The sequence below is a fragment of the Equus asinus genome, chromosome 11 (genome assembly GCF_041296235.1).
Source record: "Equus asinus isolate D_3611 breed Donkey chromosome 11, EquAss-T2T_v2, whole genome shotgun sequence".
NCBI lineage: Eukaryota > Metazoa > Chordata > Mammalia > Perissodactyla > Equidae > Equus > Equus asinus.
In genome coordinates, this window is record NC_091800.1 from 1,118,452 (window position 1) to 1,142,719 (window position 24,268).

General features: G+C 42.2%; 1 protein-coding gene across 25 annotated transcripts in view; it reads right to left on the minus strand.

The window, feature by feature from the left end:
- Window positions 1-23,209, minus strand: part of LOC106839451 (ral guanine nucleotide dissociation stimulator-like) — a 36,713-nt gene extending 13,504 nt beyond the window's left edge. For 13 of the 25 annotated variants that reach the window (XR_011506759.1, XR_011506757.1, XR_011506755.1 and 10 more), the window contains exons 1-3: window positions 18,882-22,476; window positions 18,553-18,788; window positions 177-325 (exon numbers count right to left, since the gene is read on the minus strand). The gene's annotated coding sequence lies outside the window, so the exon portion shown is untranslated. Of the gene's footprint in view, window positions 1-176; window positions 326-2,568; window positions 4,467-4,538; window positions 10,120-18,552; window positions 18,789-18,881; window positions 22,489-23,065 lie in introns of those variants that run through there. The other 12 variants (XR_011506767.1, XR_011506766.1, XR_011506765.1 and 9 more) reach the window with 9 other exon arrangements.
- Window positions 23,210-24,268: the final 1,059 nt, after the last annotated feature.

A 24,268-nucleotide genomic window follows, 5' to 3' on the forward strand; every position in this document is an offset into this window, starting at 1 on the left:
GTTTGTGACTCTCAATGCTCAGAAAAGGGACTTCCCTGAGGGAGATCACTCTGCAACCCAAGGACAAGGGGCCTAGGCTGCTCTTCTTGAACAAGGATCCAAGCAGGGGAGGAGGCAGGAGGAGGATGAGCTGGAGAGACAGCAGGTGGGGTGCGGCTGGCTGGGACTCATCCTACCAGGAGCTGCGGGCACCAGGGTCTCATCCAGTGTTGCAGGACTCTCTCAGTGGAGTTAAATGTCGCTGAGCCCTTGCTCACGTCTGTTGAATATTGGAGGTTGGAGATGCTGAACTTCAGTGTGAGGGCCTTCAGCTCGTGCACCATAGCTTGCAAGAAGAGATGGGGAGAGATGGCCATCACTGACAGCTGGCCTGAGACCAGATCAGAGTCCTGAACTCATTATCATCTGTTGCCTTTGCTCCCAGTGGAACCACCACCCACAGCTGTGCTCATCCAAGTTGAAGCCAGTATATCACTCATGTCTTCCTTCCTCCCCTGCCAGTAACACCCACTGCACTTGAGGATTGCTCCTCAAAACACACCCTATTTCCCTATATAATGCCTACTCCTTCTTAAAGACCCCACCTGGGCAAAACTTCCTCCACAAAGCTCTTCCCACCCAAACAATGCCAGTGCTTCTCCTCAAAACATCCCACCTTCGATTGGAATGTTCTGTGAATTTCATAAGACCAGGTGCTCTCTGAGAGCTGCATCAGATTCGATTATTGGTATAATCTTTGTGATAGGCATGATTGCCCAAAAACCAGAATTGCACACCTCGGCTTTCCAGCTCCAAAGTGATAATTTGGCAGTGTAGGTGTGGGGCTGCAGAGCTACTCTGGGGAAGGAAGAGGGGTCCTCTAGGTCTGTGGTGCCTTCTGGTTGCTCAAGTGATGAGCAAGGAGGCAGAAACTTGCTTCCTGGCTCAGGAGCTGTGGAAAGGGCTCTTGTAAGGGTGGGACAGAGCCCCCATACAGTGGGTGAAGCCCCACAGGCTCATCTGCACTCAGTAGTGGCTGCCCCAGGACAACACTCACAGGTGAGCCATAAATGTGAGTGACAGAAGGAGGGATTGTGTGAGTAGAGGTAAGAGCAAGCTTGTGAAGGAGATGAACCCAAAAGAGTGAGTGTGGTTGAAGAGAGAGATGGAACAAAGAGAGAGGTAGAGGCACAGACAGAGGGGATACCTGGATGGACAGAGGAAGAGCAGACAAATGGAGGGTCAAAAGGAAAGCAGGAAGAATACACACAAGGAAGAGAAGTTGGAGAGATGGGAGGAAAGAGGATGGAAGGAGAGAAGAAGGAAAAACAGGCGAACAGGCAGGAGGACAGTTGGACAGATTGATATCTGGACAGATGCATGGATGGATAGATGGAAGGAAGGAAGGAATGGAGGGAGGGAGTGTGGGAGGAAGGATAGAAGGAAAAAAGGAAGGAAGGAGGGAGCCCGAGAGGAGGGAGAACTGGGAAAATCACCTGCTGAAGTTCACAGGGTGTTTTAAAGGAAGGTTAAGGCTGAGAATACAGGACCCCTAACTCCCAGGCTTGTGTCCACCTGTCCCAATGCTGCCTGTTATTACTCGTAAAGATGAGCATGTGGACGTAAAAGAAACCTTGAGCCCTACCCTCACAATACACAAAACTCAATTCCTGGACACTTTGCCCTAAAGGAGAAAGGTAAAATAATGAAACTTCTAGAAGACAACATAAGAAAACATCTTCAGGATGACAGAGTAGCAAAAACTTCTTAAAGAAGACACACAAATGCACACATACACACACTCTCCATAAAAGAAAAGATCGGTAAACTTGGATTCATTAAAATTTAGACTTTCAGTTCATCATGAGACATATTACAAGAGGGAATTGGCAAGTCACAGGATGTGAAGAGATTGTTCCAATTCGAATGTTCAACAAAGGATTCTCATGCAGAATACAGAAAATCTTCAGCATCACAGTAAGAAAGGAGCCAAACAAACCAATTGCTTAAAACTGGTCAAAAGACTTCAACAGGTACTTCACAACACAGAGTGTCCCAGAGGCCAACAAGCACATGCAAATGTGCTAAAATCAGCAGGGACAAGGGAAATGACAATTCAACCACACTGAGATCTTCTATACAACCAGAGAATGGTTAAAAACAGTTTTGAAATGCTGAGCTGAGGGCAGCAAGTGGAGGGGAGGCTGCAGAGCAACTGGAAGGCTCACACACTGCAGGTAGGAGTAGGAACTCATGCAGCCACTTGGGAAAGCTTTTTGGCAGGATCTATCTGTTAAAGCTGGAGACACACATACAACATGACCAGCAATTCTACTCTTAGATGTGTCCTCAACTAAAATCTAAACATTTCAACCAAGAGGAAGGAGCAAGAATGATTAGAGCATCATTCTCCTTATTCCTCCAAAGTAGAAAGTACTCAAATATCCATCTACAATAGAATGGATAAATCAATTCCGCTATCTAGTTCATGGTGGTTTTAAAAATTGGCCACAAATTCTTTGAGACACATCCCATGAATATGTGAGGTTCAGGTTCCCTCCCCTTGAATCTAGGCAGGCATGAACCTACTTCAATCAACAGAGTAGAAGCGTTGCTCTGTGGAAGTGGTGTGATGTGACTTCCAAGGACATGCCACTCTCAGGAAGCTTGCTCAGCGAAGCCAGCCAACAAGCTGTGAAGAGCTAAGGCCTCATGGAGAATCTCCTCATGGAGAATCTGCAACCAGGGCACAGCCGCCTTCATAGCAACTGCTACGCTGGCGATCAGGTGATAAGACTTCGTTCCCAAACAGAAGATGAACCATATGCACTGAAGAAAATAGACCACCAACACAAGCCCTGACACACACCATGTCCATTTATATTTGGTATCTCAAGACCAGGGGCCAAGATGAGGAGGCAGGAGTTCATCCCCAAATTCTTGAGATTTTATCCAATACCAGACAGACTGTGCTCACCAAGCATTTCCTAAACCTCCTCCCTTCCTCAAAGGAATCTCTGCTTCTGGATACCGACATTAAGTTTCCTCTGGTCATATATGATCACCAGCCCCAGTACAGCCTTTGTATCAGCAATAGGTGAACACTATCTGAACAGGTCACCTGGGTCCCAAAAGTGGAAAAGAAGTACAGCAACTTTCAAGTAGAAGTTTCCATCTCCATTGAAATTGTATTTTAGATGTACCATTGGAAAAATAAAACTGCCACTTTTCAAAACAGGAAATGTAGGTGCCCTTGTGAATGATCCCAGAGGATTTTGGTCTTCAAGACATCCCAGCCAAGGTACCATCCATGTGAGTGAAAGAGCCTCTAAATGATTCTAGACCCCAACCATCAGAGAGCACGGCAATTTCTCCCTACCAAATTCCTAACCCACAGAATCCGACTAATACAATGGTTGTTGTTTCACTCCACTAAGTTTGAATCGGCATGTTACGCAGCTATCAATAACCAAAACTAATGCATTATGCAATAATAATCAGATCTAAAGAGCTTTACAAAAACCAACCAATTACCTGTAACAACATGAATGAATCTCAGACAGGATGTTTAATAAAAGGAGCCTGGTAGAAAGGAGTACATAGAGTATAATTCCATCTACCTGAGCTCAAAAACTGGCAAAACTAAGCTACAGCGATAGAAGTCAGAGTAGTGGTTACCTTGGGTGGGAGCAAATTCTGCAAAGGGTCACGATAGAGGCTTCTGGAGAGCCAGAATAGTGAATGTCTTGATTTGGGGGGTTGTTATGATAGTGTGTTTAGATTGTTAAAAAAAAAATCATTGAGGTAGATACTCAAGACTCGTGTACTTTTCCCACTAAGTATGCTACAATTTAAAACGATATTTTGTCAGTAAAACGTGGCTCACCCAATAGATGTGAGAGTGTGAAGGACAAATAAAAGATGACTCCAAGTTTTCAGGCATGATAGACTAGGTAGTGCCATTAACTGAAGAGTTGAACCATGGAGCAAATTAAAACAGGAGCAGAGGCAGGGACCATATCCTGCTCATTATGTATTCAGGTGTCTACCATAATCCTGAATACACAGTCAGTCCAGCTTCCAGGATACTCCTCTCCTTTTCACCATAAACTATGGCTCACCCCTTCTTGGTGTCTTCTATTGCCTCCTTTTTCCCAGTTGCTTTTTTTTTTTAAGTTTTTATTGAGTTTATGATAGTTTACAATCTTGTGAAATTTCAGTTGGACATTATTGTTTGTCAGTCATGTTGTAGGTGCACCCCTTTACCCTTTGTACCCCCAAGCCCCCTTTCCCCTGGTAGCCACTAATCTGTTCTCTTTGTCCACGTTTAAATTCCTCATATGAGTGGAGTCATACAGAGATTGCCCTTCTCTATCTGGCTTATTTCACTTAACATAATTCCCTCAAGGTCCATCCACGCTGTTTTGAATGGAACAACTTTATCCTTTCTTAAGGCTGAGTAGTACTCCACTATATATATACACATACATACACACACACACACACACACACACACACACACACATATATATATACACACACATAGAGTGTATACATACATATATATACACCATATCTTCTTTATCCAATCATCAGTTGATGGGCACTTAGGTTACTTCCACGTCTTGGCTATTGTAAATAATGCTGCAATGAACGTAGGGGTGCATGGGACTTTTGGAATTGCTGACTTCAAGCTCTTTGGATAGATACCCAGTAGTGGGATGGCTGGGTCATATTGTATTTCTATTTTTAATTTTTTGAGGAATCTCCATACTGTTTTCCATAGTGGCTGCACCAGTTTGCATTCCCTCCAGCAGTGTAGGAGGGGTCCTTTTTCTCCACAACCTCTCCAACATTTGGTACTTTTTGTTTTGGTTATTTTTGCCATTCTAATGGGTGTAACATGATATCTTAGTGCAGTTTTGATTTGCATTTCCCTGATGATCAGTGATGATGAACATCTTTTCATGGTGCCTATTGGCCATCGGTATATCTCCTTGGAGAAATGTCTGTTCATGTCTCCAGTCCATTTTTTGATTGGTTTTTTTTGTTGTTGTTGAGTTGTGTGAGTTCTTTATATATTATGGAGATTAATCATTTGTTGGATATATGACTTGCAAATATTTTTTTCCCAATTAGTGGCTTGTTTTTTTGTTTCAATCCTGTTTTCTCTTGCCTTGAAGAAGCTCTTTAGTCTGATGAAGTCCCATTTCTTTATTCTTTCTATAGTTTCCCTTGTCGAGAAGACATGGTGTCTGAAAAGATCCTTTTAATACTGACGTCAAAGAGTGTACTGCCTACATTTTGTTCTAGAAGTCTATGGCTTCAGGTCTTACCTTTGGGTCTTTGATCCATTTAGAGTTTATTTTTGTGAATGATGAAAAAGAATGGTCAACTTTTATTCTTTTACATGTGACTTGCCATTTTACCCAACACCATTTGTTGAAAAGACTTTCTTTTCTCCATTGTATGCCCTCAGATCCTGTGTCAAAGATTAGCTGTCCATAAATGTGTGGTTTTATTTCTGGGCTTTCAATGCTGTTCCATTAATCTGTGCACCTGTTTTTCTACCAGTACCATGCCGGTTTGATTCCTGTAGCTTTGTAGCATGTTTTGAAGTCAGGGATTGTGATGCCTCCCGTTTTGTACTTTTTTCTCAGGATTGCTTTAGCAACTTGGGGTCTTTTGTTGCCTCATGTGTATTTTAGGATTCTTCATCCTATTTCTGTAAAGAATGTCATTGAGATTCTGATTGGGATGGCGTTGAATCTGTAGATTGCTTTAGGTAGAATGGACATTTTAACTATGTTTATTCTTCCAATCCATGTACATGGAATGTCTTTCCATCTCCTTATGTCGTCATCCAATTCTCTCAGAAAGGTCTTGTAATTTTCATTGTATAGGTCTTTCACTTCCTTGGTTAAATTCACTCTGAGCTATTTTATTCTTTTTGCAGCAATTGTGGATGGTATTGTGTTCTTGAGTTCCTTTTCTATTAATTGATTATTAGAATATAGAAATGCTATTGATTTATGCAAATTGATTTTATACGCAGCAACTTTGCTGTAGTTGTTCATTACTTCTAAGAGTTTTCCAATGGGTTCTTTGGGGTTTTCTATATATAAGATCATGTCGTCTGCAAACAGCGAGACTTTCACTTCTTCCCTCCCTATTTGGATTCCTTTTATTCCATTTTCTTGCCTGATTGCTCTGGCCAGGACCTCCAGTACTATGATAAATAAGAGTGGTGGTAGAGGGCATCCTTGTCACATTCCTGATTTTAGGGGGATGGCGTTCAGTTTTTGCCCATTGAGTATGATGTTGGCTGTAGGTTTATCATAGATGGCCTTCATTATGTCGAGGTCATTCCCTTCTATGCCCATTTTGTTCAGAGTTTTTATCATAAGTGGCTGTTGGATCTTGTCAAATGCTTTCTCTGCATCTATTGAGATGATCATGTGGTTTTTATTCCTCAGTTTGTTGATGTGGTGTATGACATTGATTGATTTGCAGATGTTGAACCATCCCTGTGTCCCTGGTATGAATCCCACTTGCTCATGATGTATGATCCTTTTGATGAATTGCTAAATTCTGCTTGCCAAAATTTTGTTGAGAATTTTTGCATCTTTGTTCATCAGCGATATTGGCCTGTAGTTCTCTTTTTTCGTGATGTCCTTGTCTGGCTTTGGTTTCAGTGTGATGTTGGCCTTGTAGAATGTGTAAGGAAGTGTTCCATCCTCCCTAACTCTTTGAAATAGCTTGAAAAGGATAAGTATTAAATCCTCTCTGAAAGTTTGGTAGAATTCCCCAGGAAAGCCATCTGGTCCTGGGGTTTTATTCTTTGGGATGTTTTTGATTGCTGTTTCAATCTCTTTCCTAGTGATTGGTGTGTTCAAATTGTCTGCTTCTTCTTGACTGAGCTTTGGGATATTGTAGGAGTCCAAGAATTTATCCATTTTCTCTAGGTTATCCATTTTGTTGGCATATACTTTTTTGTAGTATTCTCTTATAATCCATTGTACTTCTGCGGAGTCTGTTGTTATTTCTCCTCTTTCATTTCTAATTTTGTTTATTGGAGCTTTCTCCCTTTTTTTCTTTGTAAGTCTGGCTATGGGTTTGCCAATTTTATTTATCTTCTCAAAGAACAAGCTCTTTGTTTCATTGATCCTTTCTACTGCCTTTTTCATTTCAATAGCATTTATTTCTGCTCTGATTTTTATTATTTCTGTCCTGCTGACTTTGGGCTTTGTTGGTTCTTCTTTCTCTAATTCGGTTAGGTGTAGTTTAAGATTGCTTATTTGGGATTTTTCTTGTTTGTTAAGATGTGCCTGTATGGTGATGAATTTTCCTCTTAATACAGCTTTTGTTGTATCCCATGTGAGCTGGTATGGCATGTTATCATTTTCATTTGTTTCCAGGTATTTTTTTAATTTCTTCTTTAATTTCTTCAATGATCCATTGCTTGTTCAGTAGCATATTGTTTAGTCTCCACATTCTTGTGCCTTTCTCAGCTTTTTTCTTGTAATTAATTTCTAGCCTTATAGCATTATTATTGGGGAAGTTGCTTCTTAGTATTTCAATTTTTTAAAATTTATACAGGCTTGCCTTGTTTCACAGCATATAGTCTATCCTTCAAAATGTTCTGTGTGCACTTGAGAAGAATGTATATTCTGCTGTTTTTGGATGGAGTGTTCTATATAGGTCTATTAAGTCCAACTGTTTTAGCTTTTTGTTTAATTCCACCATTTCCTTGTTGATTTTCTGTCTGGATGATCTGTCCAGGGTTGTGAGTGGGGTGTTGAGGTCCGCTACTATTATTGTGTTATTTTTGATATCCTATTTTAGGTTTGTTAATAGTTGCTTTATGAACTTTGGTGCTCCTGTGTTGGGTGCATAGATATTTATAAGCGTTATTTCTTCTTGATGAAGTGTCCCTTTGATCATTATATATTGTCCCTCTGCGTCTCTCTTTTCCTGCATTATTTTGAAATCCGTTTTGCCTGATATAAGTATTGCAACACCTGCTTTCTTTTGCTTGCTATTAGCTTGAAGTATTGTCTTCCACCCCTTCACTCTGAGCCTGTGTTTGTCTTTGGGGCTGAGGTGTGTTTCCTGGAGGCAACAAATTGTTGGAGGTTATTCTTTAATCCATCTTGCCACTCTGTATCTTTTTATTGGAGAGTTCAATCCGGTTACATTGAGGGTGATTATTGATGCATGCGGGCTTAATGCTCTCATTCTCTCACTCATTATCTGGCTTCCCTGCATTACCTTTGTTTCTCGTCCTGTGTGTTTTAGCCTACCAATTGACTTCTGCAATTTCTTATGCTGGGTTTCTTAGATTTTTCCTTATTTACGTTTTGTGGCTCTGTTCTGTTTGTTTTAGTGGCTACCCTGAAATTTGTATTTAGAAGCTCATGTATAATACAGTCTATTCTCTGGTGGTCTCTTACTTACTTGGCCTAGACTGATTTAGTCCCTTTGCTCTTCCCCTCCTAAATTATTATTTTCACCTCTTATTCCAACTCGTGTTATGAATTTGTAGTTAGAGTGATAAGATTGTCTTTGCTTTGGTTGTTTCCTTACCTTTATCCTAATGCTATAGTTGAATATTTGCTATCCTATTTTGGTTCTATCTATCTGTCTCCCTACTCTGTGGTTTGTGACCCCTTTCTCCCTTTTTCTTTTTTCAGGTATGAGAGCCTTCTTGAGGATTTCTTGTAGTGGAGGACTTTTGGTTACAAATTCCCTTAACTTTGGTTTGTCTAGAAAAGATTTAATTTCTCCCTCATGTCTGAAGGATATTCTTGCTGCATAGAGTATTCTTTGCTGAAGATTTTTATCTTTTAAAGCTTTGACTACATCGCTCCATTCTCTCCTAGCTTGTAAGGTTTCTGTAGAGAAATCTGCTGAAAGTCTGATAGGAGTTCCTTTGTAGGTTATTTTCTTCTGTCTTGGTGCCCTGAGTATTCTTTCTTTGTCTTTCATGTTTGCCATTTTTACTACTATATGCCGTGCACTAGGTCTCTTTACATTGGCAAATCTAGGAGATCTGAAAGCTTCCTCCACACACATTTCTCCCTCAATCCCTAGATTTGGGAAGTTCTATTCCATAATTTCATTAAGCACACTTTCTGCTCTATTTTCCTTTTCCACGTTCTCAGGAATTCCAATGATTCTTAAATTCGTTATCCTCATTGAATCTGCTATTTCTCTGATATTTTCCTGCTTCTTTTAAATCCTTAGTTCTTTCTCTGTCTGGAGCCATTCAGCCTGTCTATCTTTGAGCATGCTAATTTGCTCCTCTATGGTGTCTCCACAGGCATTCAGAGAATCCGTATACTGTTTTATCTGGTCCATTGTATTTTTCATGTCTAGTATTTCTGATTGATTCTTCTTTATAGTTTCAATCTCTTTTGTGATGTAACTCCAGAACTTGTTGACTTGTTTCTCTATCTTTCCCTCAACCTCATTGAGTTTTTTGATGATAGCTACTCTGAACTCATTTTCACTTAGTTAATGTATTCCCAAGTCCTCAGGACTTAATTCTGTGTTTTTGTTGTTTTCCTTTTGGTCTGGAGCTTTTATAAATTGCTGGATGATAGAGGAGTGGTTTTTTCTCATGATGGTAGTATTTGGTTGCACTTACAGCCTGTCACCACTAGACGGTGGTCGAAAGTCCTGCGTTCTGAGCTCTCCACCTTCAGGGAAGATGGCAGCGCCCAGCACGGGTTCGGGGAGGAGGGGCACTTTCTTTCGTGTGCCGATCTGGCTTCCCATCTGCTCTCGTTCTCTGGTCTCCCGGGGCCCTGCCTTCATGGGGTCCCCATGCACGGAAGCTTTCCCCCATCAGCGGGTTTCCACTGAACTGGTGGCGGTAGTCCTGGTTCATCCCCTGGTCATGCAGCCCCTCTCCCACTCCTTCCTTCACCCACAGCAGATATCCTAGTCTCTAGAGGAGGGAGTGAAGTTCTCTCCTACCCTGTTCCAGGACCTCCGAGGGTGGTGCCAGCCTCTCCATCCTCCGTCGTATTGTTGCTATAGTTTTCTGTTTGTCATTAGGATTATTGGTTGAAATTCAGTTTTTCCAATTCCTTGGTTGTAGTTTGGAATGGAGAGAGAAATCTGCTGAAAGTCTGATAGGAGTTCCTTTGTAGGTTAGTTTATTCTGCCTTGCTGTACTGAGTATTCTTTCTTTCTCATTCACTTTTGCCAGTTTTATTACTATATGCCTTGCACTAGGTCTTTTTACATTGACAAATCTAGGAGATCTGAAACTTCCTCCACACACATTTCTCTCTCATTTCCTAGATTTGGGAAGTTCTCTGCTATTATTTCTTTGAGCATGCTTTCTGCTACATTCTCCTTTTCTTTGCCCTTGGGGATACCAATAATTCTTATATTGCATTTCCTCATTGAGTCGGTTATTTCTCGGAGGTTTTCTTCATTCCTTTTTAGACTTAGGTCTCTGTCTTCCTCTATCTGGAGCCCTTCAACCTATCTTCAGTTACGCTGATTTGCTCCTCTATGGCGTCCACACGGGCATTCAGGGAATCCATATTATGTTTTATTTCTTCCGTTGTATTTCTCATCTTTAGTACTTCTGAGTGATTCTTCTTTATAGTTTCAATCTCTTTTGTGAAGTAACTCCAGAACTCTTTGACTTCTCTATATTTTCCTTTACCTCATTGGGTTTTTTCACGATAGCTATTCTGAATTCATTGTCATTTAGTTTACTTATTTCTGAGTCATCAGGACATAATTCTGGGTGCTTGTTTTCCCTCTGGTCTGGAGATTTGATGACTTGACAGATGCTGGAAGATGGACAGATGCTGGAAGATGGACAGGTCTTCCCCATTGTGATATAATTTGGTTGCAGTTACAGCCTGTTGCCGCTAGATGGGGGTTGAGAGCCATGTATTCTGAGCCCTCAACCTTCAGCCAAGATGGCATGTCATAGCACAAGTTGGGGGTCGGGGGGCACCTAATCTTGCATGCAGACCCAGGTTTCCCAATCAGATCTATCTGTTCTCCTGGGGTATTGGCATAATGAGGTCACCGAACGAGAAATCTTTCACCCAGTTAGAGGGCTTCTGTCTGGGCTGCAAGGGCACTAGGGAGTCCTGAGTGATCCTGCTGATGCACAGCCCCTCCCCCAGTCCTTCCCTCATGGAGCCTCCCATGGCAGCGATCCCAGACTTTAGGGGAGGGAGCAAAGTTCTCTCTTACCCTGTTCCAGCTCCTCTGAAGACGGGTACAACACCACTGACCTCCCTCATTTGACTACCCTCAGTCTCTGAGGATTCCTGTGCCATCAGGATGTTTTTCATTGGACTGTGGTTGCTCTCTTTTGTTGTATGTTGGAGGGGAGAGAGTCCTGGGCAAGCTCACTCCACCATGTTGCTGACATCACTCCTTCTCCCAGCTGCCTCTTAATATTGGGATTCCTCAGGCTTCCATCCTCAGTCCTCCTTTCATGCACGCACGCATGCATGCATGTACACAAACTCCTTTCTCCTGTATTTTCAATCTCAGCTGATGGCATAATCACCTACTTGTTCTTTTAAGCTAGAAACCTTAGAGTCAACCAAAATCAGGATTGTACTTAAACCCAATCAAAAGAAATATAACAGGATAAACATAAATTCCCAGGCTTAGCCCCAAAACTAATGCATAAAAACCGGATGAATGTATAGTTAGACAGATCTAGTGCTTTTCTTTTTTCTTTAACTCAGTGTATGATGTGGTCATCACTGTATGATGTGCCCATCAAAAGGATAGAGTTGTAATCATATACAGTATGCACAAGAAGAAAGGGAATACTCTTACCTAAACTAATAGAAGAAAATTGCTCTAATATGAGACATGAGTCTTTTGCTAATCAAGCCATGCCTAGAGTAGTGCATTTCCTTCCAAATTCTACAGCTTAAAAATGAATTAAAAACAAAGAAACCACCAATGTGGTGACCTGACATGAAGTCATGTTTTGTAAGGGATGGCTGACGAACTGGAGGTGTTTCAACTCAAAAAGACTGAGAAGACTTGATGACCATCTTTGCATATTTCTAAGGATATTCTGTGGAACTGGGATTCAGCCTGTACTATGTGTCTCCAAAACACAGGATGGGTAGGAGAAATAAGAAAGTACACTTCCACTCAATGCAAGAAAGAACTTACTAAGAAACAAAAGTGTATGAAAAACAGGACAGGGTGCAGGAAAGGGATGGAAATGGCTTAGGCTAATGGAGAAAAGAGGCTGTCAGAAAATGGACTATCTCACCTATGAGATGTTTTATACAAATGTAACAGTAACCACTAAACAAAAAATCAGAGCAGAGCCACAATTCATAAATAAAAAGAAAACTGACAAAGTCACCACAGAAAACTTCCCAAGTGAAGTAGCAGTCAGACATACAAGGGAAGGGAAACAGTGAACACATAGAACAACTGGAAAACAACAGATAAAATTGAAGTATTATGCCCTAAAATATCAATAATAACTCTAAATGTAAATGGATGGGATTCTCCAATCAAAAGACACAGAGTAGCTGGGTGGATTCAAAAAGAAGACCCAACAATATGCTGCCTCCAGGAAACACATCTCAGCTGAAAGATAAACACATGCTTAGTGTGAAGGGATGGAAGACGATACTCCAAGACAACGGCAAATAAAGTAAGCAATTGTTGCCATATTTATATCAGACAAAGCAGACTTCAAGATAAAAAAGACAAGGAGAGACAAAGAGGGGCAGGAGACAATGATAAAAGGGATTTTCTGCCAAGAGGAGATACTATTAGTGAATACATACACACCTAATGCAAGAGCTCCAATGTACATAAAGCTACTATGAACAGACCTTAAGGGAGAAATTCACAGCAACACAATCATAGTAGGGGACATCAATACCCCACTTACATCAAGAGATAGATCATCCACACAGAAACTCAACAAGGAAATAGTGAATTTAAGTGAACCACTTGAGCAGATGGACTTAATAGATATATCTAGAACATCCCATCCCCAAACAGCAGAATACACATTCTTCTCAAGTGCACATGGAACGTTCTCAAAGATAGAGTATATGCTGGGAGAAATGGCAAGCCTCCGTAAATTTAAGAAGACTGAAATAATAAAAAGCCACTTTTCTGACTACAATGCTATGAAACTAAAAATCAACTACAAGACAAAAAGCTGGGAAAATCACAAATATGTGGAGACTAAACAACTTGCTAGTGAAGAACAATTGGATCTAAATAAACCAAAGGAAAGGATTTTTAAAACCTGGATAAATATGCACAGGAAAACACATCATCCCAACTCTTACGGAAAGCAGCAAAAGTAGTTCTAACAGGGAAATTCATAGCAATACAGGCCCAACTCAAGAAAAACAAGAAAAATCTCAAGATGACACCCACCAGAACTTGAAAAAGAAGAATAAACAAAGCCCAAGGTCAGCAGAAAGAGAGAAGTAATGAAAATTTGTGCAGAAATAAATGAAAAATAGGCTAAAACCTCAGTAGAAAGGATCAATGAAACTAAGTGCAAGTTCTTGAAGAAGAGAGACAAAATTGAACAAACCCTTAGCCAGACACACTAAGAGAAAGAGAAGGCTTAAATGAAGTTAGAAATGAAAGAGGAGAAATTTCAATGGATATCATAGACATACAAAGGACTATATGACAATTCTATGAAAAACTATATGCTAGCCACCAAATTGGATAACCTAATAGAAATAGCAAATTCTTGGAATCGTACGAAGTCCCAAAACACCCACAGACAACATTATACTTAATGGTGAAAAACTGAAAGCCATCCCTCCAAGAACAGGAACAAGATAAGGTGCCCACTCTTGCCACTCGTATTCTACATAGATATGGATGCCCACTTTTGCCACTCCTATTCAACATAGGTGTGGAGGTTTTGACTACAGCAATTTTCCAAGAAAAAGAAGTAAAATGTATCCAAATTGGAAAGGAAGAAGTGAAACTCTCACTGTTTGCAGATGACATGATTCTACATATAGAAAACCCTAAGGAATTCATCTGAAAACTATTAGAAAGAATCCACAACTACAGAAAAGTTTCACGGTAAAAAAATCAACTTACGAAAATCAGTTGCATTTCTATACACTAAAAACAAACTGGCAGAAAGACAAGTCAAGAATAGAATCTCATTTACAATTGCAACAAAAGAATTAAATACCTAGGACTAAATCTTACCAAAGAGGTGAAAGACCTATACACTGAGAACTATAAGATATTACACAAAGAGACTGAAGAAGATATAAAGAAATGGAAAGATATTCCATGCGCATGGATTGGAACAATAAAAAGTTAAAATATTCATATTACCTAAAGCAATCTACAGATTCAATGGAATCTCAATCAGAATCCCAGTGACATTCTTCACAGAAATAGAACAAAGAATCCTAAGTATATATGGAGCAGCAAAAGACCCAAAATAGACAAAACAATCCTGAGAAAAAAGAACGAAGCTGGAGACTTCACAATCCCTGACTTCAAAATATACTACAAAGCTCTAGGAATCAGAACAGCATGGTACTGGCACAAAAACAGACACCCAAATCCATGGAACAGAACTGAAAGCCCAGGCATAAAACCACACATCTGTGGACAGCTAATCTTTGACAAAGGAGGCAAGAACATACAATGGAGAAAGGAAAGTCTTTTCAAAAAACAGTGTTGGCAAAACTGGACACCCACAGGCAAAAGAATGAAAATAGACCATTACCTTACACTGTAGACAAAAATTAACTCAAAATGGATTAAACACTTGAAGGTAAGACCTGAAATCATAAAACTCCTAGAAGAAAACATTTCCAGTACACTGTTTGACATTGGTCTGGGAAACATCTTTTTGAATACCATGCCAGCACAGGCATGGGAAACGAAAGAACAAATAAACACGTGGGACTACATCAAACTAAAAATCTTCTGCAAGGCAAAGGAAACCATGAACAACACAAAAAAACAGCCCAACAACTGGGAGAAAATATCTGAAAATCATATATCTGACAAGGCGTTAATTTCCAAAATATAAAAAGAACTCAACGACAAAACAGAAACAACCAGATTGGAAAATGGGCAGAGGATATGAAAGGACGTTTTTCCAAGGAAGATATACAGAAGGCCAGCAGGCACAAGAAAAGATGCACGACATTGCTAATTATGAGGGAAATGCAAGTCAAAAATACAATGAGCTATCTCCTGACACCTGTCAGAGTGGCTATAATGATGAAGACAAAAAATAACAAATGTTGGAGAGGATGTGGAGAAAAGGGAACCCTACTAGACTGCCGGTGGCAATGTAAACTGGTGCAGCCACAATAGAAAACAGGTGGAGATTTCTCGAAAAATTAAAATCTGAAATACTATACACTACTGGGTACGTATTCAAAGAAATGGAAAACAACAACTCAAAGAGATTTACACACCCCTGTGTTCATTGCAGCATTCTTCACAATAGTCAATATGTGGAAGCAACCCACTGTGCTTCAACTGAGGAATGGCTAAAGAAGATATGGTACATATATAAAACAGAATACTACTCGGCCATTAAAAAAGACAAAATTGTCCCATTTTAAACAATATGGATGGAGTGTGAGGGTGTGACGTTAAGTGAAAATAAGACAGACAGAGAAAGACAAATATCCCGAGGTTTCATCCATATGTGGAAGATAAACAGATGGGTAAAGTGAACAGATTAGTGGGTACCAGAAGGGAATGGGGTTAGGGGGTGAGCAAAAGGTGTAAAGGGGCACATATATATGGTGATGGATAAAAATTAGACTGTTGCGGGCGAGCACGATGCAGTCTCCAGGGAAACTGAGAAGCAATCATGTACACTTGAAATTACACGATGTTATAACCCATGATGACCTCATTTTTAAAAAAAGAAACAAAGAGGATATGCTGTCTCTAGAGCAGTGGTTCTCAATTGTGGATGATTTTGTCCCCCTAGCCAAGTTTGGTGCTAAACATCATTCAATTCAGAGAACACCCCTCCACCACAATGAATGACCTATCTCAAATGTCATTACTCCCATGGTTGAAAAACACTGTTCTAGAGTTGCTGAGTTTCCTGTCACTGGAGGCATGCGTGGTAGACCAGACCAGACAGTGTGACGACATCTAATACCTGGCTTTTGAGATCAGTGGGAAATGAGTTGAAAAATGTTTTTTGTTTCAGATCACTCTCCAGAGAAAAACACCTTAAGGGATGCTCAAGTGGTGAGGATGACAAACATTTGTTGAACACGGACTGTGGGCCACACATTATAGCAAGTGATTCATGTACACATCTCAGAGTCAATTCTGACAACCCTACCATAAAACAGGTATGATTGAACCTCGATTGGATGGTAAAATCAGGTTGCCCTAATGTCACAGAGCAGTCAATACTGCAACTCAGATCTACCTGACTCCACTGACATATGTCACTGTCAAAAGCACAAACAGGAAATTACTTTCAAACTTCTGTGCTCTAGAAAACAAAATGAAGTGTCACATATTCCAGAAGTGTTGGCACAAAGTCTGAACAGGTTTTTTCTCACTGCAAACCTAGCTGGCCAGGAGAAAGGGGAAAGGATTCTTTGAAGCCATCCTGTGATGAAGGAGAGAACAGTATCTGGATTGTCCCCAAGTGCCTTCTTCTATAAGAGCCACACAAAATATTCATCTATTCATATATTCATGGAATCTCAGTCAGAAGCTGAGCCAGATAATGACATCCCTTTAGCATGAAAGTTCAGTATGGCAGACTTTTGGACATCCCTGACTGGGAATCCTGCCCTTCACAAAGACAGTAAGTGCTGACCCATGCTTTCTAGGCTGCTTACACTGACGCCCATTGGTCAGGATGCCGTGGCCCCGCTTACACGTTGGTCGAGCAGTCACTAGGGCACAGTAGCCAAACGATGATAGTTTAAAATGAATAGAGCAGGTTGCATAGCACTGTAAGAGCTTGCTCTTCTGCACATAAAAACCCCACAAATTCTGTGATGATACTGAATGGCAGCAAACACAAGTGAAGTATTCTTGATCAATCTCCACATTCAGTGGAAAATACTTCTAGACTGAAAGGGAAGAATTAGCCCAAGGAAGTCAAATCAAACAGAAAAGGCACTTTGAAGACAAAGAAGTGGTTGCACTAGAGGTTTCCAGACCACCAGTCTTTCATTAACATGCGTCATGGGAATCTCTTAGGCAGTAAAATCCTTTGCTCAGCAAGTCATCATTTTTTTTTTTTTTTTGGAAAAACAAGATGTTATGCTTTTCCATGTTCTAAATAAAGAAGCAGAAATGCTTTGATATGTAGTAGTTTGTCTGACATTAAATAAATTATATTTCGTAGTGGTCTTAAAAAAAGGACAGAAGCCTAAAATATATCTAAGATCAACTTCTAAATGCACAAAAAAAAGCAGAAGCCAAATCGGATTCCCAGAGATGAATTGGAAAAAAGCATAATTTTCTCCAAGTAAGAAATCAAGAAATGAAGTGGGCTCTAAGAAAAGAGGAACTGAGTACGTTTAGTCACAAATTAAGAAGTTAGGGCTCGAGGGCTGTCACTTGTCACATCCCGCTGACTATAAGCGAAGTGTTCGTATACTATTGTAGGTTCCTATTCTATTCTTGAAGATCTTCTGGATCACTGGCAGGAAGTACACGATGTCCTCACTGACTGGAAATGCTTCCCTCAGAATAAAACCCTGAATGCTGCAATTAGAGCCATGTGTCCCTGTCAGCTCCTCAGTGATTTGGAAGGACCCTGTTCCTCACCATTTTCTGTATAGTTCTTCACATACAAGTATCAGCACATGCTGATTAAATCAAAATAAAGAAAAGTGATCTGTTAACTTTTCCTCATTGGGCCAATTCATGAACTCTGTGTGTTCTTCTCATTTCAGTTGCTTACCTCTTAGACAGTTTAGAGAAGAAACGTCATCCACATCAGCAATAAGCCAACAAAGGACTCTTCTTCTGACATGTACAACTTACTAAAAGCAGTGTTCCTAGCTTCAAAGTCCAGCGGAGTCCTCAGTGTCCATCACCAAAGTCATGACAAAGATCTGAAATCTACCATTATCCCTCTAGGAAAGCCCAGGTACTTCAGATCCTGAAGGGACACCACTCTTTTAGCTTTTGGGAAGACAGTTGTAACACAAAGTGCTAAATCAACATAAGGGTCAAGGTTATACCTTGTTCTTTCTACCAACCCATCACTGCCATACGTGATCCTAAGACAACGTTCCTTCAAGACCATTTCTCCAATAGCTTTTTCCTGCTCAAGAACTTCCACTGAAACTCATTAGTAATTCTACAACCTAGCCAGCAGTTTTCTATCCTCATGAACCACTTATCCTTCCTTTCCTTCCCTCCTCCTCATCACACACGTGACTCCCTGAAACAGCCAGTTCGGACCTATCTTCTCTACCACCTGTCTTGTCTCATGTTATTCTCTGGAACGTTTTCCCCTTCTTCTCAAATGCACACATGCTCTCTTCAAGATTCGAGCCATGTCCTACCTTCCCAAGTCTGCATTCATTTTCATACCTAAATGCTCACTCGTTTCCTCCCATCTTCATTTTGGAATGCTGTTTGCAGTGTAAGCCAACTGGTTTTCAATGAAGACAAAAAAGATGATCCAATGAATCCATTTAACATTAATTTTTGCAGAAGACATGAGGTTTACACCTTGGTTTTCTTTTTTTTCTTTTCCTTTTGCCTACAGATGTCCAACTCTTCCAAAACCATGTAGAAAACAACACTTGCACTCCTGGGCATTTACACTAAAAAAATGAAAACATAGATTCACGCAAAAGCTGTACATGAGTGTTCAGAGCAGCTTTATTTGTAATAGTCAAAAACTAGAAACAACTCACATGCCCTTCAATGGGTGAATGGTTCAATAAAATGTGGTAGAGCCATACAAAGGACAAGCACAACACAGTGATCTAAACCAGGAAATAGACACGGATAAAGCATTAGTCATTCAACTACTTAGTAGAATTTCAGTTTGGACTGAAATTCCCTAGATGTGTGTAGAGTTCTATGATGTTTTCTCATGCATAAAAATCCTTGTAACCATGAGAACAATCAGGACACAGAACTGTTCTATTACCCCAGAGAAATTCCCTCAGGCAACCCCTTTAGAGCCACACCCCCTCCACCCCCAGTTGTGACCGTGGAAAAAATGGATCTCTTCTCAATTTCTATAATGTTGCCATTTTGAGAATGCTGTGTACATCGAATCAATCACACAGCCTTTGCAGATTGGCTTTTTTCACTCAGTACAATGCCTTAAGCTCCATTCAAATCATTGCCTATGTCAACAGTTTGTTCCTTTTTCTTATGACATTTTATAACTAGATATAATCTGTACGTTGATAGCTCTGTGGCCACATTACATAGTACACTGTCAGGAGAAGTCAAAAAAAGCAACACTGCCTGTTGAAACCATAAAAGTTTCTGTTTCTGGGTCTCCCAGACGTAGCCTATGAAGACTAAAGGTTTAAGGGCACTTTCTAACACTTGGTATTGTGAAATGTGCTCACAACACATTCATATACAGAATCACCCAACGGTGGCAATTGTTCAGCTGTTCCTTGAGAAACAGCAATTAACCAGAAACAAAGCTGTAGTGACCTTAGCTACAAGACTTCTAACTTTATGACTTCATGCAAAATTTCAGATACAGTTCACAGTTAGATAGAGAATGGAGTCTCTTTTGGTTCTGAAACAAGGTGCTAGGACCGGAGCAGAATATCTGCCCTACAAGCCAACGGCAGCTAGACAGACAGTTTGCAAAGAGAAAATGACATAAATGCATAGGAAAGTATGAGAAAGCCCCCAAAAGTGTGGGATGGTGCTGCCCTGGATCCTAATGACTTTCCAGTTGTCATTTAGCTCCTTGCAGGACCAACTATCTTGTTCCAGATACTGAGCTCCATAAGACAAATGTGTCTTTCCAACAAAGTCTGCTATTTGCTTAAAAAGTATACAACAGAACATTCTGAAGTCTCAAACTAAGAACCTTGTCATTTAATTACATGATTCCACATAGTACATCCTCCCACTTTATGTATATGGCTTTTTTGATAAACATTTTCCTGTGTGTACATGTTTAATATTCACCCTAAATATCTACCAGCACGAACAATGTCTAACTTAATTTTCAGACCCTGCCGTACTCGTTCCCATGCTATGGGCCAGGGAGCCAGGAAAGGACAGGAGTTCTGGCAAAGAATCATCAAAGCCCAAGTACCTACATGAAGACGAAATCAAGAATATGATTCACAATAGATGTTTCCAAGATGACAAAGATGCTGTGGCTAAGAATATTCTTAACAAATTTACTGAAGAAGATTAATGAAAAGTAGAATAGTTTCCTGTCGTTAGTATTTATTGAATATTAAACATCTAATTCCTATTGGGGGAAAGCACACACCTCCTACCTCTCTAGGCTCTCTAGAGAGCTTTTCTTTTTCAAAGGGCTGTCCTTATGTCATCCAGAACAACAACAGTAAGGAGAACGTGCTTGAGTTGGAGTGCAAAGATTTAACTCAACGTTGGGAGAGATGGAGCAGGAATCACTGGAAAAGTGCCTAAAATGAGGGCAAAACAGCAACCTTCAAATGTCAGGTCCTTAACTATCATTCAGGAGCCAAGGGGAAACAATCCAAGGGCATGGCCCTTTTTGCATCTTTATAATGGCAAGTGGGAACATCCTGCCAGGAACTGTGGTCAAAAGGGCCAGAGACATCCTAGGGCACAAACACATCATGTTACACCACCTAGCCACAGGCTTTGCCAGGATTCTATCAGCTTTCTAATTAATCTTGCATCCTTACCAAAAATTCCATATTGTCTTCAAACATGCCCTACACATTTATTGACCTCTTGTGTGCTGGATGCTAGATAACTGCAGTCAAAAAGAATGATGTCTATTAGTTTAAAACCATGACAACTTGCTTCTAAAAAACACTACAGTAGCAAGAACAGACTCTGCTCCCAGCACAGTCCCCGACATTGAGCAGGCCACCGACATCTGGGGCACAAATCAGACCACTTCTGCTCACGCGGAATAATAACCTCACCCGGCATGTCTGAAACCTACTCTCCAGACCTATACAGGTACCAACCCATTCTCAAAACCCATCAACACCAATGTCATGAGAGCCTCCTCCACATACACACAGAGGCAGCATTTATTCTTGTTAGGTTTGCTGCCTCAGGTATCGAGACAGAAGCGCCGGCACTTTGGCAGGAATCCAGGACTCATTCTTCATTGTATAGAAGGTCCACTTAAAAGCTTTGCTTCATTTCCAGGAAGCTTTATTTTTCAAGTCAAAATTCTATTCAAAGTACATTATACTTTATTAAAGACGACTTTAAGGAAAAATATATAGTTGTCAACATAAAAATCTTATTTTTTCTTTTTCAGATATCAGGGACATTCATATAATAATAATAATTGTAATTATTTCACAGTAGTTCTCAAACACAAAAAAAGCTGCCCTATTTAAGAATTTAATTTTAGGGACTCCCAACACTTTGAAAGCATTACTGCGACTTTTAAAATACACACTGCATCTTGCTAGACAACTTAGCACAAGCTTTCTGTATGATCATCTCCTGGGCACTTTCTCACTTGCTATCTGCTAGGTTCTACGCTTGACACATCCCTGCATCATCTCATTGGTTTAACAACTTTTGCAGCACTGAACACAACAGGAGGTCGTTACACTATAAAAATTCATGTAGATTATTAATATAGATATTAGCGCTAAAATGACAGCAACGCTTAACACAGTTTACTGTTATTGAGGTTGTGTTGCTGTGTTAACTCAGAATCTGATCAGCACTGTCCCAAGGCACAGAGAACACCATCTGTGGCCCGTTCAGCAGAGAAAGCCATTAAGCGACCTTCCCTTCTACAGGGAGCAGATGAACATCACCTTATCTACTCAGAAGTTTAATGCCAATCACTACACGCCAGTTGGGACAGCATAAACAGGCGCAGAACAAAATGATTCTATGAAACACTCTTGCTTCCCTCTGAAATTGCTTTAAGATTGTAGATCAAATTCTTCCCCAAAGAATCCTGCTCTGCATGTCATAAAAAGTAAGGTGCCTATGTCCTGCTTTGAATTCTTAAAAATACATACTGTCCTGCACTTTCTTTGATGCTTGCAAATTTCAGACTCAATAGACAGGCAATCCCAGTAAGAAAGGGAAGAAGAACAAGAACTCAGGAGGCTTTTCCACAGTTCCCAAACCCAGTGCACTCCCACAGCAAACCGGTAGGTCCATGTTGTTCCAGGAAAGGGAGATGGGGAGAGACAGGAGGTGTCCACACCAGGCGAGACAAAACCAGGTGAGTCCAGAGGAGGCAGGTAGAGAACCAGGCGGACTCCCAGGAGCCAAGGGTGGCCTCCCCCTCCCTCCGGACCAGGACGAGGCCTGCTGTCCCTCCCCCTCCCTCCGGTTGTCCCTCTCCCGCATCCCTGAGAGCGGGGAGTGGAGACACACGCGGTGTGCACAGCAGGCAGCCTCTCTGAGCCTGAGACAGCTGCCTGGACTGTCTTCCATCGCTGGGGAGCGGGGACAGAGGGGACGGAGGGACCGAGGAGCCCTGTGCAGCCCGCGAGCCACGCGCCCCAGCCCTCGAGGACAGAGCCCGGCAGGCCTCAGCGGACACGGCGGGCCAGGGCCGCGCCGCCGCCCGGAAGGCTGTCCGGGACCCGTGCCCGGGCTCAGGGCGCGTCTCCCCTCGGAGCGGCCCTCCCGCCCCGCTGCGGCCCTGCCCGCCGTCCTCCGAGGGCCTCCTCGTCTCCGCGGAGCCCCATCAAAGCGCTCCCGCCCGGGCTCCCCGCGGAAGCGACGCCCGGACCCCGGCCTCGCGGGCCAGGGCGGCACAAACCGCCCTCCGCCAGCGGAGCGCCCGACGCGGCGCGCGTTGGACCGGCCGCCCCCGCCCAGGAGGGACGAGGCCTGGCCGGGACAGCCCCGCGGGGCACTGGGCTCAGGGGGACCGCTTTGGAGGGGATGGCCGCGCCCTCTCTACCGCTTGCCTCAGGCGCATCGCTGTGCAACAGGCAGGAACTTCCCGCCACATTCGCCTACTCCAAGCTGAGGCGGCATCGCCCCGCCTGACCCGGAAGTCTGCGGCCTCCCCATTGGCTCAGGAAGAGCAGGACTTGGGGGGCAAGCGGGTGGGCGAGTGAGTGAGAAGGCGGAGCCAGGGAAGTGCGGGGCGAGCTGGAGGGGAAGGGCGGGGTGAGTGGGAGGGTGGGGCGAGCGGGTGGTGGGGCGACCTGAAGGGGAGCGGCGATTGGAAGGGCGGGGCGAGTGGGGAGGCTGGTGAGAGTGGAGGCGTTGGCAGCAGGGAGTTGGGGCGCCAGAGGAGCTGGGGCAGCCACGTGCCACTGCACTGCACGTGGGCAGGCAGGGCGAGCTGGGAGGCGTGGCAAACGGGATCAACCAGCAGGAGGTGGAGACTGTACTGGTCAACTGCCAGCCAAGGAAAATCAGGAGCCATGCTCCTCCCACCCGCTGCGTGATGGGAAATGGAGTCTCTTTACAGGAAAAGTAAGAGGCCAGTCTCCCTGCCTCCTGCCCTTTGGGAAACGTAGTCCACAGCCTCTAAGTCCTACCTTCTGATCTGATGCTTCAGCTCTCAGTGCCATAAAAGCCAAAGAAACATGGCGAAATTCACATTGAGGTTGAATGTTACTCCACAAAATTGAGTTTCAGCACCAAAGGTAACATTAATATTTTCTTTTTCATATTTTTTTTTTGAGGAAGATTAGCCCTGAGCTAACCTCTGCCACCAAACTTCCTCTTTTTGCTGAGGAAGAGTGGCCCTGAGCTAACATCTGTGCCCAACTTCCTCTACTTTATGTGTGGGACGCCTGCCACAGAATGGCTTGACAAGCAGTGCGTAGGTCTGCACCCGGGATTGAAACTGGCAAACCCTGGACAGCAGAAGCAGAACATGTGAGCTTCACTGACAGCCCCACTGGGCTGGCCCCAATATTTTCTGTATTATTCCTACAGAAACCAAAAAACACTTGTTTGGGGAGGTTTTCCAGGTTTTGCTTGTAAATCAAGATGAGGCAGTAGGGATCTCATCAAGATGGCAGCATAGGCAGACTCTGAACTCACCTCCTCCCACAAACAGAACTGGGTTACAACTGTTCTTGGAAAAATTACCCTGGAGAGAAAACTGGAAACTGGATGAAAAGAACCCCCACAATAAGGGACAGTC